This window comes from Marmota marmota, unplaced genomic scaffold (genome assembly GCF_001458135.2).
Source record: "Marmota marmota marmota unplaced genomic scaffold, marMar, whole genome shotgun sequence".
Lineage (NCBI taxonomy): Eukaryota > Metazoa > Chordata > Mammalia > Rodentia > Sciuridae > Marmota > Marmota marmota.
In genome coordinates this window covers 36,113,884-36,129,957 of record NW_025999990.1, presented here as the reverse complement: position 1 = coordinate 36,129,957, position 16,074 = coordinate 36,113,884, and the positions used below count along the sequence as shown (strand labels likewise).

Sequence of the window (16,074 nt, the reverse complement as noted above, 5' to 3'; positions counted from 1 at the left end):
AAGTCAGTTTATGATTACATGTGAAGTTAAAAATTTATCTACTAAAGAGGAATGCATTATGATAAGCTCTCACACTCTGTCACATAATCTACCCCACTAACCAATTGCTGGTTGTTGTTGCTTCTAGCACTTATCAGACCTGCTGTTGTTCAGTGATTTTGTTCATTTGTTTGCTGTCTCCTCCTTCCATTAAACTATGTGTTCCGGGAGGGCTGGAGCTGTTAGTTCTTAGCACCTGAATAGTACCTAACATGTAGCAGCTACCAAATTCATGGTGGTTGATTTAATAAATAAATCAGATACAATAGAAAGAAAGAAAACACAGAGTGGATTGCTACTTACTGCTGGGAAGACTTGTTAGGATAAATTTTATTCTGGGCAATTTGGGAAACCAAAAAGAGGTTGGGAGTTGGTTGGCATGGGAGTGTAGCGAGAAGAGGGTCAAGATATGAAACTCAGGACAAATAGGTCAGAAATATACAAAGAAAAATAGTGGTCAGATTTCCCATTCTTACCACATCCTCAAGTAAAGTGTTCATCAAAATGGAAAAGCAAAGGTTTTTGCTTTGGGGTTAGATTACTTTTTATCTAAAATAAGTAAAAGTTTAATTATAATTTAAAATGTACTGAAATTAATATGTAAGCATGAAACCACTAAATAGGGGAATTCTGGATCACAAAATAAAGGGAAAATTTAAAAAAATAGTTAAAACATCATGATGCTGTCTTAGCAGTATATGGTCTTTTATGCGTTCAAATGAAATAAAGAGAATAATATGGCATGGTAGATCTCATTTTAGCCTCATGACTACATTCATTCGATTGGAATTATTATTATTATTGTTGTTATTATTATTATAAAATAATTTGTCCATACACACTTCTGGTTACCATGTCTGATTTTAAGGCAGCCATAATTACAGTTTTTTGCTCATAATTATGTTTTGATGCTTGAGTGTGAACATGATGCTTCCTGAAACTGGAAATGCTTCCTCCAAAACCTCCAAATCTGGTGTGTTCTGAGGAGTGTGTGCAATAATCAGAGAGGCTCAATGTCTTGCAGAGTTTACAAATCAGAAATCATGGCAGATGTTCAACAAAGTAAATCATTATACATGGAAAGAGAAGATAGGTCTTGGTACAAAGCCAATGCTTAGAGGCTAGGGAAAGCACATAAAGGAACAATTTCAAAGGAATCTGTTCAAAGTAACAGTTCTGGATTTTTTTAGGTTGCATTTGACCTAAAAAGAAGAACTAAAATAGAGCAAAGCTAACATAGCTTAGCATGGACCAGACCACCAAATTTAATCCAAAGAAGGGAGAAGAGTCATCCTACCTCTGGATCTCAGCATTCCTGCTTGGTGGGCAGGCAAAATCAAGGAACAAGAGCTCAGTCAATATAGTGCTCTGGCTAAAGTTGCCCAGGTGGGATTAAAGCTTCAAAATCCTGGAACTAGGAGTACACTCAGTACTGAAGCACTTACAAAGCATCTGTGAAACCCTGGGTTCAATCCCCAAGACCACAAAGGAAAGCAAGCAAAACTCTCCAGAAAACTGAGTGCTGGAGAGGAGAGGTATGGATCTTTTGAATGTACCTGAAATGTTTATTAATAAGACAAACAACTCCTCCCTTATAAAAAAGCCACATCATTTCAGAGGTAATTCTGGAGGTGGGAAACTGACAAGACTTTTTGTAATGACATCTCTTTTTCCTTCATACTGCTGCCAGTCCTTAAATGCCACCCATGCCTTGATCGTGACATTTATCTTATTGCACTGCAATTATAGATTTATATGTCTTTTTCTGTGAGATAGGAATGACCTTGCCTTCTTCCTTTTTTTTTTTAAATTCAAGATTTAGCAGAGTAACTGGTTCATAAAAAGTATTCAATGTGCTTTTGCTGAATCATTGAATTCTCTGTTTGCAGATTAAAAGATGTGGCAATTGTGCAAGAGGAAAGGTCACTTTTCGAGATGATGTTGTTTGAATGCTATGAAAATGAAGCCCAGAAACTGCCATTGTCCTTTAGAACATTTAGCATTGGGAAACCCTGATGAAATGTAAGAGAGGAATGCCAGAAATGACTTTATATTGACAGGATTCAGGGAAAGGTGCTCATGAATGTTTTTGTGTTTGCTCCAAAGTTCATTAATGTTTTGAACCTAAGAAAAGCTCGTTAGTTTCTTTGTAATGCTCATTGGAAGAGAAAGCTTCTACATATTTCTTTCTCCAAAGTACTATTTGAAAGTTATTGAAGTTTTTGCCAAGTTCATGGAGAACAACATGTTTCCTCTGAAAATATGCAAACACTGGACTGAGATTGCTGGAAGCTCTCCCATGAACTTAGAAAGAAATATCCTTCTGTCACTGAAAAGGGTGGCATAAAAGATGGTAAGTAGAAAAAAAAATCAAAATGCATTTTCTGAGATTTGATGTCATGAGGCAGGCATTCTGATTATAGAAAGTTTTATCAACACATTCTTTAAGTAGCATGATAATATTTATGACACAGGGCATTAATTTTTTTCCTGGAAAATAGTTTTATTTTTTCCTACCAGTGGAAGAGTGTCCAAAGTGACCTGTGCTTAGAGACATAGCTTTTAGCTTCCTTCATTATGAACAAAATTCCAAGACTTACACAGTCTTCAATTTAAATACAGAGTGCCTTTCTCTGCATCCCCATGATACAGAAACTTGTCTCGACCAGGCATCCATTCACCAGGTCACTTCAAGTGTGTACTCTTGCAGGCCCTTTGCATCTGTGGGTTCCACATCCTCAAATTTAACCAACTGTGGACTTCAAATACTGTAATACGAAAAAGGAAAAAAAAATCTCTACTGAGCATGGATTGACTTTTCCTTGACATTATTGTACAAACAATACAGTATAAGAACACAATGTTATAATTGCAATTATATTAATTAATAGAATCACATCGTATTAGGAATTAAGAGTAATCAAGAGATGATTTAAAGTTTATGAGAGGATGTACGTAGGTTAGATGCAAAAACTACTCCATCTTACAGACTTGAGTGTCCATGGATTTGGTATCCCTGAAGTCTTTGGCTCACTCAGATACCCAGATACCAAGGGAAGACTGTACAGGAGGAGATGAGCAATGAGCAAGAAAACTGTGTTCTCAGCTTTTATGGCTGGCAGGGAAGAAAGGATTCCAAAACATAATTGATGACAGGAAATGAGAAATATAAGGTGTTGCCGAAGCATAAGGTGGAGACATAATCTCATCTGGAATTCTGAGGAAGGTTTGAGAAGTCTTCTTTATGAAAATATGTGGGAACTGAGACTCACAAAAGTAGAAGAGGTGGTCAAGAGATCCTGTTTTAATCAGCTTTTTCATTGCTGTGACTAAAAAATCTAACAGGAGCAATCAAAGGAAGAAAAGTTTATTTGAAGGCTCATGGTTTCAGAAGTATCAGTCCATAGACAGATGGTTGTATTCTTTAGGGCTTGAGGTGAAGCTGAACATCATGGCAGAAGAGTGTGGTGGAGGGAAGCAACTCAAGACATGGCCAGGAGAGAGAGAGAGAGAGAGAGAGAGAGAGAGAGAGAGAGAGAGAGAAAGATATCACTTGCCAGGGACAAAATATATATCCCAAAGATACTTCCCCAAACCAACCTCTTCTAGCCACACTCTACTGGCCTTCAGTTACTAGTTAGTTAACCCTATTAGGGGATTAATCCACTAAGGCTTTCATAACCCAATCATTTTACCTCTAAACCTTCTTTCATTGTCTTATACATGAACTTCTAGGGGACACTTCATATCCAAGTGATAACAGACCCCATTTTCTGCCGTATCATCTCAAAGAGAATCTATACATTTATATTAACAATGTATTTCTGGACAATAAAACCTTTCTCCAAAACTTTAGCTACCTTTAGGTAGTTTTCTGTTTTTGTATTAGGGATTGAACCCAGGAGTGTTCTACTACCCAGCTATATCTTCAGCTCCCTTTTAAATTTATTTTTTATTTTGAGACAGGGCTTCACTAAGTTGCTGAGACTGGCCTTGAATTTACAATCCCCCTGTCTCAGCCTCCCGAGTTACTGGGATTACAGGTGTTTACCACCACACCCAATTTATGTAAAATTTATATTTTGTGAAATATTTACTAGTAAGGAAGGCATTTTAAAATAGCTAGATAATTTGTTTTTCTTGCCTCTAATTTGGTTGTGCTGTAGACTGAATGTATCCCCTTGAAATTCATGTGTTAAAACCCAAATCCTAAAATGGAGTTAGGAAGAGAAAGGACCTCTGGGCGGTGATTATGACATGAGGGCAGAGTTCTCATGAATAGGTTTAGTGCCCACATAAAACTAGCCCCAGAAAACCCCTTTCCCATTCCACCAACTAAGAACATAGTGAAGGCAGCCATCTATGGGCCAGGAAATGAATTCTCATCTGGCAGGAAACCTAGTCTTTGATCTAGGACTTTTTAGTCTCCAACACCGAGAAATAATTTCTGTTTATAAGTTATCCAGCCTATGGTATTCTGTTATGGCAGCCTAAAGAGATGAAGACAGTCAGTACAAATCCAATCAGTAAAATCATTTAATATTACTAATAAATGAAAAACTGAGTCATTTTGTGTATGATTCAGCAAAGATGTATAAAAGTCACCTTACCCACTAAAGAAAAAGTTTTCCAAATATAAGTTCTCAATAAAAACAAGTTAAAAATATAATGGTAATAATTGGGTGGGCACGAATTAAGTCAAATTTATTTTACTTTTCACTCCTGTTTCTTTGATATTTGGGACTAAATACTCTTGTAAAGAAATTCATATAAGGGACTGTGGTTTTAGTTCAGTTGTAGAGTGTTTGCCTATCACATGTGAGGCCCTGGGTTCAATTCTCAGCACTGTGTAAAAATAAATAAACAAAATAAAGGTATTGTGTTCACATACAACTAAAATTTTTTTTCAAAAATTCCATAAGTGAAATAAAAGAAATGATATTGATTGTTCCTCCTCCCATTTCTTCTTCTTTAACTTTATTGGTATAGAACAAACCCATGTTGTGTTGGGACAGTCTACTGTAGCCTATTTTTCTCATATCACATTCTTAGCAAGAAAAGGAACACAGTTTTAAAAATAAAATGTGGTAAGGTATCAACTAGTATTTAAGGCACCATAGTTTGAAAACTTACCATAATGATAACAGTACCAGGACATAAATAAACCAACATAAGTGGCAAAGGCCAGCACTGAACTGTTCCCATGTTGAACATTGTAAAGTGTTAAGATTTTAGTTTCTTTTCTTTTTCCTAGAGATTTAATTTTATTTTTCTTCCAACTTAGAAAGTTCACAATTCTTGTGTTGTTTGTAAGCATCAAGCATAAGTGAAAAAAAAATGTACAATGGAAAAAAATAATTATTTTGCTACTAAGAAGGGATATTCAATGTTTGGAGGGGTTGCAAAGGTCATCTAATCTAGGCTCCCTTTGAATTCCTGAGTTATTTCTACAATATACCTGCCAAGTGGACATCAAGCCAGTTTGAATGCCCTCAGTGACAGAGTATATCAGCCCATCACCTGCTGTCAGCCCTGGCTTAGACATTTATTTTTGTTTTGAGCTCAAATATAGTTTTAGTAATTTCTACCACTTTAATGTTACACCCCTTAATTCAGGACCATGTCGAATATATCTGACTCTATGCTATTGAGGGTGTCCCCAAATATTCCTGTGCTGCATACTTGGTTCCCAGAGTGGCAGTGTTGGAAGATGGTGAGGCTTTAAGAGACAGAGCCTGGTACAAGGTACTGATCTTAAGGATACTGTCTTTCAAAGAATTTGAATGTAGTTTTCCTGGATCCCTTGGATCTTTTCCTGGATCTTTTAAGAGAATTGTTACAAAAAAGCAAGACTGGCTTCTTCCCACTCTCTGTGTTTCTGGTTTACCTTATGATCTTTCCCTCTGGAAAGCATTCCCATCATGATGCCATCTTCCATGATGTGATACAGTCAATGGAGGTATCAACAGAGGCCAATTGGGGGCCACTGAATCTTGAATCATCAACTTTCAAAACTATGAAGGAAAAAATAAAACTTTTTATTTATATATTATTTAGCCTCAGTTGCTTTGTTATAGCAAAATATAACTAAAACATCACCTGACTTAAACTCCATTACACAGCCCCTCAGGTATTTGGCTGTAGCTCTTGTTCTCTTGTGAAGGTGGCATCCCTGAGAGCTAGGATTTATCAGGAGGCTATGGTTTTTGATGTGTGAGAATTTGGGTGTGGGGTGCTTTAGAAAAGTGCCTTTGAGAAGTGAAAAGGAAGCATAAGGGCACTAGCCACTTAGAGAAGTTACTATGGGGATGAATGAGAGGGAACACAGTCTACTTGAATGAATTTATAGTTTGCCTAAGAGTGTGTATGAAATTTTTCATGTTCAAGTATTATTTCACTTGAAACTCTAAATTATTATGTCTCAATAAGAAAACTCAAGGGCTCAAAGTATAATCAAATATAATTAAACATGGTTGCCCAAACCAGTGCACCATGAAGAAAATGTAATGATTAGGAAAACTATCTCAATTCAAATTCAAAGCCTACTGCTCAGGCTGTTTGATCTGTGAGTCTCAATCTCCTCATTTATAACAGGAAGATAGTGATAATATCCTACTTGTTCTAGTCATTGTGAAGGTTCTATGAGTTAATTCATTGATTCATTATTCATTGATTTCAACATTATGTTTTCAATGAGGCCAGTATCCTACTTGGTACCAAACCATTTGAGAGAAGCAGGAACTTGATTTTGTTTAGTAGATCAAATGGTATACCACTGTATTTCTCTATTTTTTTAGTTCATATTTTCAATAATTTTGTGTTAATCTACAGATTTGGGAAATTAAGTTAACTGGTTCCAGAATTCTTGATGGATCAATGTAGTCAAAAGATTGCTCATGGCTGTACCAAAATCTCACTGCATTTTAGTTAGGAAGAGAACATGGAAAAGTCTTTTGTCACTGAATTTTATGTCATCTTTTTAGGTAGTAGGCTGTCTTTGCTTGAAAAATAGATTCCTGAAAAAAACCTTGCTTTTAATGTCACATATTTTATATAAGAAGGAATGTCAAATATTTTTCAAGAAAAACTCCAGTGCTGAACTTAAACTGATTGAAATATATAACGTAAATGAACAGTTTTTACCTTGTCATACTAAGATCATTTATTTCAATTGCAACAAGGTTCTCTGTTGTAAACAATCTTTGTAGATTTTGAATGACCTCTATGAAAATAAAGAAGAAGAAAAAAAGCCTTACAAACTCAGTTTTTACCCTTAGCTGCTTGAGTGCAGACAGTGTTCCATGAATAGATCAGCATTTATGCTTGTTGGTTTGTTAGCTTAATAAAGAAGTCAAGGGCAAAATACTCACTTATTGACTTTTTTTATTGTACTAAACTGAACAACTGTAATATCTGTGACTTAGAATATCACTAAATGTTTTAAAATTTCCAATGTCAATAAACTCTTCTGATTGTTATATCTAAAAAAAAAAAATACTTGGTTTGGAGGCTGTGTTTTCAAGTATTTTGAATAATTAGTTACTTACTAAGGATTTAAAGATATGTGAAAAATGATAAAAGGGGATCAAAAAAGTTGTGTACTCCCATATTTATGAGCAACTTCAATTTTTTTTGAATTGGGATTGAATGCAAGACCTTGGACTTGGAGGGGTAAATTCTCTTCCATTGAAGTATACCCCAGCTCTTATAGTGACATTGAATTTGAGGAAAGATCAATTTCCACGTCAGTACCAAAGAAAATGCCAATAGTCTTTATCCTAATCCTCAACCAAGACCCAGAAAATGATAGTAAATTATTTCTCCTGCTGTTTCCATTTGTAAAAGAATTCAAGAATATACAATATGGAAGAGAATGTTATTTTTGACCACAAATTCTACATAACAATTCAGTTCCATATTACTGTGTTTTAAAATGACAGAGTAATTATAATTTTGCAGAAATTTCTCAAGTGATTGTGGATCTTGTCATTGCAATTATACTTATTGCATGTAGAAGGGCATTGGTGAAAATCTCTATTTAGGGGTTAGTCAAATATCTTTGTTCCTTATTATCAGTGTCCGTGGTCTCTTTTCCATGCAGAACTGTACCATTCAACCTAAGATATTGTGAACATAACACTTTGGTGGAATTAGAAGAAGTTTTTTGAAATCCTCTGTTTCAACCACATTTATAGAAGAGTTTGCATGTGTAGCTTCATGTTTAGATGTAAGAGTAAATTGTGGTTGCTAACCTTCACTCTGAATGCTCAGGTCTTTGACTTTGACAAGGTTAGTTTTATAATTCTCAGGCTTTACTTCCTTTACTGATGTAATAATCCCCCAAATAGTGTTGCTTTTATAGGTTGTGAGAATTAAATAAGAAAAAGCCTGCATGAAAGAGTGGTGTGCTCAAGGGGATCATCAAGCTGATTTAATCTAATTCCACACTCACCATATGTTGGGGTCTTCTCTTCATAGACTCACCCATCTGGATCTGTATGCCCTAAAATATTAATGGAGAGTAACTCCTATGGAATTGGCATAATAGAGATCTGAAAAATTTTCAGGTCCCCCAATATGACAATCCTATTTGATAATGCAGACAATTGGTTAGTCTTTGACAACACATTGTCTCTCAGTAGGTAGCAGGGATATTGATAGCTTCTTACTATGTGGGTTTGCTAGTGACTTATAAAAAGCTCCTTTGTGTTGGTGAAAGATAATAATTCTCTGATGCTTAAAGTTTTTCAATCATGTAATTCTCCTCTTTTCTATTCCTCATTTCAGGAAATCTTTTTATCTATTCTAAAAGTTTGCACATGCACATACATTCTCTCTCTCTCTCCCTCTCTCTCTCTCTCTCTCTCTCTCTCTCTCACACACACACACACACACATATGCACTGTTGGAACCCAAATTATTTTTTTCCTGTCTCATAATTTGGCTTTAAAGCTAAAATTCAAGTTTTCTATTTGCATTTTTCATTTCTATAATATACCATGCTGTATTAATTTCTTATACAATATTCATTGTATACTTCTTTATTATAATAAAAGTTCAGTGAAATTCAGGTTATCCATTTTCTTAATTAAAATCTATTATTTGTATGGATTCTCTTGTGCCTAGAACTGGCTTATGTTTCAAATATGACCAATAAGATATAAGTGGAAATCAGATCAATGACATTTGAATGTAACCTATTATTTTCCTGATTTTTTTAAAAAAGGCCAACTTGGCATCCCTATGGTGTCTTCTCCTCTTCCTAATTTGTGTGCTAATATGAGCTTATGTGTGAGGTGTCCATTGTCTGACCATAAAGATGGACAATACAAGGGTGGTACAAAAAAAGTTAAAATGACTCTTGATCTTTGTATTTTGTGAGCAATATTTTGAATAATATCCTGAGACTGCATAGTTCAAGATTTCTCTTCCCATGATGAGATCAATACTTAATCATCTCATTTGGGGGTAGGTGGAAAAAGGGAATATTTTTGGACATTCCAAAGTATAACTCAATGCTTTAATGATTGGAATGGTATTATTACAAATGAATGCTTTTAAATGTCCTCCTGTAACATATGTAAATTGCTTAGAACTGTGCCTATTACATAGTAATGATTTTATAAATTGGGGTTTGCTGATTATTTTAGTAGCTAGGTAAGGACTAGAAAACACGTTGTGTGTCCTTATTATAATTCCAATGTTCTTTTCATGGTGTCAGTATGTAGATCAGCAACCCAAGGAGCAGTGACAGCCTAAAACCAGTAATTCACTATATGAATGTTATTTCCTTCTCTTGGGCAAGACTAGAAGAAAATAGTACATAGCTATTAGATTGGACTTATTAGAACTTTACTTTTCTACTTCAAAGAAATCCTATTTTTTTCTAGACACAAACTTCTGTGTGTGATGAAGCTAATGGATTCTTCCTAGACTAAGTTTTCAAAGGGTACAAAATAGCATGCATATAATTTCCTTAAAACAAAAAAGCTAAATGGTTATATAAATATCTGATCAAGAGGTTTATGAATTTGTCTTCGGAGAGTTATAGGACTAATGGCTGGCAGTTTTGGACAAGGTATTTTTTATTAATAATGAGTTATTGCTGTTGTGACAATGAGGCTGTTTTAAAAAGAAACAAATATCTTCTATTAATCTGAAGGATATTCCTCCATTCACCCATTCTGTGATGAAAGGCTAAAACAATTTTATGGCCACCAACACACACATCCATACAGTGCACACAAATAAAATAACTTTGTCTATGAAGCTGATACCAAAGTCGTTATTAGTCTAATAGTCTTCACAAGTAGCAGACTGATGGAAGACTGCAAAATTAAAAATGATGAAGAGTAGGGTCTCATGAATTGTCAGAGGGAATCAGTGTTTCAAAAAATAAAATAAAATTAATAGGCATTAGATAGGAGTAGGGAAAGAGAAGTCATCAACTATAGGAGAGAAGGAATAATAGCAAATCATTTGGGTATATATTTACAAGCATTCCAATTTCTACTAGTTGCAAATAAAGGCCTTTCCAAGAATTGGAATTATCATCAGATAAAATATAACTTGAATAAAGTATTAAGTCTCTAGTTACTTATAAAATGACAAAACTATTTAAAAAAAATGAAATAGCTTTGCCATTTTATCATTTCCCTTAATATCAATATTACTTGGTTAATTTATGGAATTTTGTAATTCTCAATCACTTAAAGAAAAACACATACTTTTCCTGTGTAATGTATGTAATTATCACTCAATAATAGATTGTATAGTTATGACCTGTTGTGTTGAATTTCTTATTGGTTCATTTATGCTTTTTTGACAGTGAAAAAAAACAAAACATAGATTTAAACATATCATGTTATCCTCAAAAATTTTATTTTCCACTCCACTCCCCCCTCTTTACTATAAGTGTCACTTAAACTATGCTTGGACTAGTTCCACTCAATTTATCTGAGTACTTTATATTTCAAGCTTTCTGTGTATCAGCAGATGAAAACCTGTAAGGAATAATTTGCACATGATTTCTTTACAGCAGTGATAAGATTTGGCAATATCCTTTTGATCCAAGGACTAATGAATGGATTGCATAATTATTCAACCTGGTCAGACTTTGAGTCTGGGAAAACACCACACTCTACCTTGAATTGGCTGCAATTTTAATTCCAGCTGGGAACTGACCCCATTTGGTTTTCTTTTTCTTTCTTTCTTTTTTTTAATTTTTTTATGATTCCCAGAATCTAGTCACAAAAGCCAATACTGGGTAGTTACTATCAGAGCCTATTCTTATTTATTTATTTATTTATTTATTTATTTTTGGTGGTGTTTTGGCAAAAGTTTAAACTTGTACAATCTTCAGAAACCTGTGCAGCCAAACAAGACATGGGTCAGTGGAAATCAGAAAATAGCAGTGTTCTGAACTAGCCTGTCAGTGGTTTCTATGTCTAAATTTGTGGAAACATATGTCCATGTCAGTGGAAGGGGCTTTGATCTTGATTGTGCCTCATGACGTAAGAACATTGTACAATTGTGAGAGAATGTCTGACTATGTTCCTCTGAGATTTTTATGCCACACATTTGATAATTTTGAGGTTTTAAGAGGATACAAGATTGTATTATGATAATTAGGTAATTTCATAAAATAATTTAGTAGGCTAAACTTTTATGGCATGTACTACATCTTTTAAAACATTAGGGACATTTCTTTAGTGCAAAATTGGACCCATCTGAATTTCTGGTTCTATATTATCATACTCTTTACAGTTTCTTTATATGACTTATAAGCTTAGTGGTTTTAAAAAAAAATTCTACTTTGAGCACTGAAAAGTGCTCAAAGTAGAATTTTTTTTTTAATCTATGAAATAGCAGATACATTCAAATTAAAGAGAATAAAATAAACTTGGTAGTGAAATACAGAATATTGCATACTATTGTTGAGCCAATGTATAAATGGCATTAATGACAAAAACTAGTTTTCCCACAGAAGGATATCATTGTTTACTTTAAATGTGAGTTAAAATAAATATAGTATTTTTTTTCAAAAGGCATTCCCAATATAGTCATAATATTTACAAGTTTGCTCCCAATATTTTAAACAAACTTAAATTCAAAGCCTTTTGCTTACATTTTGACGCTATCAAAAACGCTTATGTTCAGTTTTGATTAACACTTCAAATTCAAAAGACATTATGCATATCATTGCTAACATTTCCACAAAATATGTTTACATTACCAAATTAGTACAAAAACTGTATGAAGACAGGCATTTGAAAGCAGAATGGCCAAGAATTTTTAGATGTTATATGTTAAAAAGAATCAACAATATTATATTCCTTCTAAAAATTATTCAACAGATATGATTGAGCAATAACCCCTTACCAGACTTTTTGATAGATTAACAAGATATGATCTCTACCTTCAATGTGTCCATAACCTGGTGGATAAAAATCTTTAAAGAAGCAATTGAAAATAATATAAGTTTTATAATGGAAATTCTATGGGCTCTACAAGTAGGAGCACTAAAGAGAATAGACTGAAGATGGGCGTGAGAGAGAACATGAAGGAAGAAAACTGTATTGAGAAAAGCTAAACATACAATTCATGAGGTAAGTTGCCCCTAGAGACTGGGAGAGCAGTTGAACTAGAAAGAGCTAAAACTGTGTCCACCATTTCATAGAAGTGACCTTGGAAATAGGAGGCAATCCTTTGAAATTTCTCAAATATGAAATTCAACTTCAATCTGTAAATTTAAGTTGAATCTCATATTTTAAGCAACAAACAACATGATTAACATAAAGCCCCCCGCCTAAATTTAGAAAAAAGTACTAACTAAATGATATTTTAATTCCTTTCCTCTTCCACTGAACATGTGAGTGAATGGGTTTCCAGATGACTAGTGGAGCCAAACATGGAATCTTCCAAATGAGACCCCATACACAGTAGAATAAAGACAAATCATCCCAAATCGACTGAGTCCAAATTTCTGACACCCAGAGTTCATGAGCATAACAGATGTTTATTTTATTCTATAAGTTTTAGGTGAGTTGTTTTTCCAGTATTAGGTAACAGTAGATAACCAGAACATCCAGCCAAATTGTTAAGATTTAACCTGGATTTATCAGCAGAAACTAATGATGTATACCATCATTTGCTATGAATGTAATCTTGTATGTATAGTATTAGAGCTGTACTGGGAAGATTGGGGTAACTAATAGAAAATGTTTAAATATTCTCTTAGTCTTAGATTAAAACAAAGGGCATATGGCCAAGACTTGGAGAAAACTCATTATCTTGGAAGGGAAAATTGTGGTCACTGCAATTAATCTGAAACACTAAAAGAACTAGGACTGTAAGTGTGTTGTAAAAGAATGAGATATTAAATATTAAGACTCAGTGGTGAAACCCTTTTACTTAGTAGAAAGTTTACTTTGTAAACACTATGAAGTTGACTCCCTTAGAGTTTATAAGGAGTTTTCAATACATTAGAAAAACACTAATAAAGAAAAGAATATTATTAACAATATAGATTTTGAGATAGCATTTATTATTGCTTGCAGTGATAATATTAATGAGAACAATAATAAGTAATAATAATATATCAACATTAATCCTTTGCCATAGTCAAAACTGTTCAGCAGAATAATTTTATTATTATATTGTTCCTTCCTTATTGTTCAAAAGTAACTAAGATGAAAGATAGGAACAAGACCACTGACATTGGTCTCCTATCATGATAATCATCTACAATATACTGAGGAGTAACCAAAGGCATTTTCTTAAAATGATCATTTTTACTATCCACTTTTAGTGTGGGAGGAAATACTATAAAACAGCTACTATTTGCAATGTGACCTGAGCAAGATATTTAACAACCTATAAAATGAGTGCCAATTAATGTTCAGACAGTGCATTATGAAAAAAAAAACTAAAACAGAAATTTCCACAAAATATACCATATCATAGCTAAAGTTACTTTTTTTTTGTCCCTAACATCAATCAACATCCAATCCTTGAAGGGAAAAAAATCCAGCAATAATACAAAGACACTAGTTATAGAGACATCTGAATCCAGTGGTCTGGGTTTGTGAGTAGATAGGAACTGGTAGGTGATTTAAGAAAAGAAAGAAAGGAAAACAGAAAGAAAGAAAGAAGGGAGGAAGGAAGAAAGAAAACTGGGGCAAAGAAAAGGTAGTGACCATATGAATAAGATGGTCCCTTGTGAAGAATGGAAGATTGAGTAAAAAGTTCATGGTGAAGATTTTGTCTTGGAGAAGAGTCCATTTTCCCCATGTGTCCATGAACAAAGAAATCCTAGGAGTGAATTTAGAATACTGAGTGGGAAAAGTTGACAGAGGAAATCAGAAATTCTGTCCTCAGTCATCACAAGAAGAATGTCACTCAACGGAAAAAGCAGGGCCTCCTGTGTTAAAATTGTGGAAGAGGATCTATGTGATCAATAAGACAGTCCTCTAAAACCCCAAAGGTTACATTCAAACTGAGGCAGGTTTCATAGACACATTTCTAAGGTAACTGGAGAAAATAAAAGGTGTATATTGTCAGGAGTAGCAGGCACAAGTAGCAAATTATTTCAGAGGATAATATATCAAAAGTGATTTAATTGTTTATGACAAAAAAGAGTTTGTGGAACTCCAAGTAATGGCCACATTCTCAGATTTGTTCTCAGAAGACTGTTCAAAAGTGGTCTTTTCTATTCAATTTGAAGCTCTGGGACACTGGACATCTTAAAGATCAGGACCTTGACTACAAGTAACATTGATCAGCTGAACTTGCAGAAATCCACTGACTTATGAGATCTGTCCAATAGGCATATGCCACATCAAATGATGACTGATTGAATCAGTTTTTCTCAAATAATTTTACACAATATGACATTAAATCATAAAGAAGAATAATGATATGTAGTTGTAGAAACAAAGTGTATAGCCCTTCAGAGAAGAAAAAGAATTATAAGAGAGAAAAAAAGAGAAATCCAATGATAGACGGAACCATAAAACAGCAGTCACTAGAATAACAAGTCACCCAATTTGGGACTATTTTTTTCTTTTTTCATTTTTCTTTTTTTTTGGTACCAGGGATTGAACTCAGGGGCATATAACCACAAAGCCACTTCAACAAACTTTTTTAAAAATATATTTTATATTTTATTTAAATTGCTTAGGGCTTCTAAGTTGCCTGAGGCTGGGTTTGAGCATGTGATCCTTCTGCCTCAGCCTCCTGAGCCTCTGGGCACCACTGAAGTCACTCACTTTTGAGCAAAAGTCCTCATGTCCATCCACCTGCATGGCTGCTAGAGTATTAGGACTGTCATTATTTTCAAAATGACAATCTATGCCATGTAATATAACAAAGGCTGCCAATATAATTTTACAAAATCTGATCAATTTTTCTTCTCTGAACCATCAGCTACTGATCCTTTTTCCCCCTTTTGTTCTTCTTTCTTTGTTTCATTTTTGTTAATTTGTGTGCTAAACACTGGACTCTACACTGTTCTTTGAGCCCATGAGGGAAACTCTGACATTAAGGCCCCTTTGAGATGTTCTCTCTGCCTAGAATTGTCCTTAGTCAGATATCTGCATGACTGAACCCCTGTCTCCTTCTAGTTTTGCTTAAATGTTACTTTCTCCATGAGGCCTTTAATGATAACTAGTTTTTAAATTATAATTAGCTTCCACTGCACCCTCTGCACTCCTGAGTCACATTACCCTGCACCATTGCTCCCTTTTTCTGTGGATTTTAATACATTTTAGTATTCAAAATAATTTGTTTATTTATTATGCTTAAATATACTGTTCATTTCTATTTTCTAGAATATAGACTTGTGAAGGCAGTTATATTTGTATGTTCTTATCCCCAATATATCTCAAGTTTATTAGAGCAACTAATATATGGTAAGTCACTCAGGAAACAGTTGAAGAATGAAAGGTGATTGGATAAATGCATGTTTTCTTGATGCTATAAAAATGTACTAAAAACCAGAAGGTAGGAAATTTTTCAACCATATATTTACAGCTT

At 34.1% G+C, this 16,074-nt stretch overlaps 1 long non-coding RNA gene across 1 annotated transcript in view; it reads left to right on the top strand.

The window, feature by feature from the left end:
- The first annotated feature begins 1,191 nt into the window (after nucleotides 1-1,191).
- The window catches only part of LOC107139563, an 84,077-nt gene continuing 69,194 nt past the window's right edge, over nucleotides 1,192-16,074 (top strand). Inside the window, exons 1-2 of the long non-coding RNA XR_001503172.2 lie at nucleotides 1,192-1,574; nucleotides 1,929-2,392. This is a non-coding gene — a long non-coding RNA (uncharacterized LOC107139563). The remainder of the gene's footprint in view (nucleotides 1,575-1,928; nucleotides 2,393-16,074) is intronic.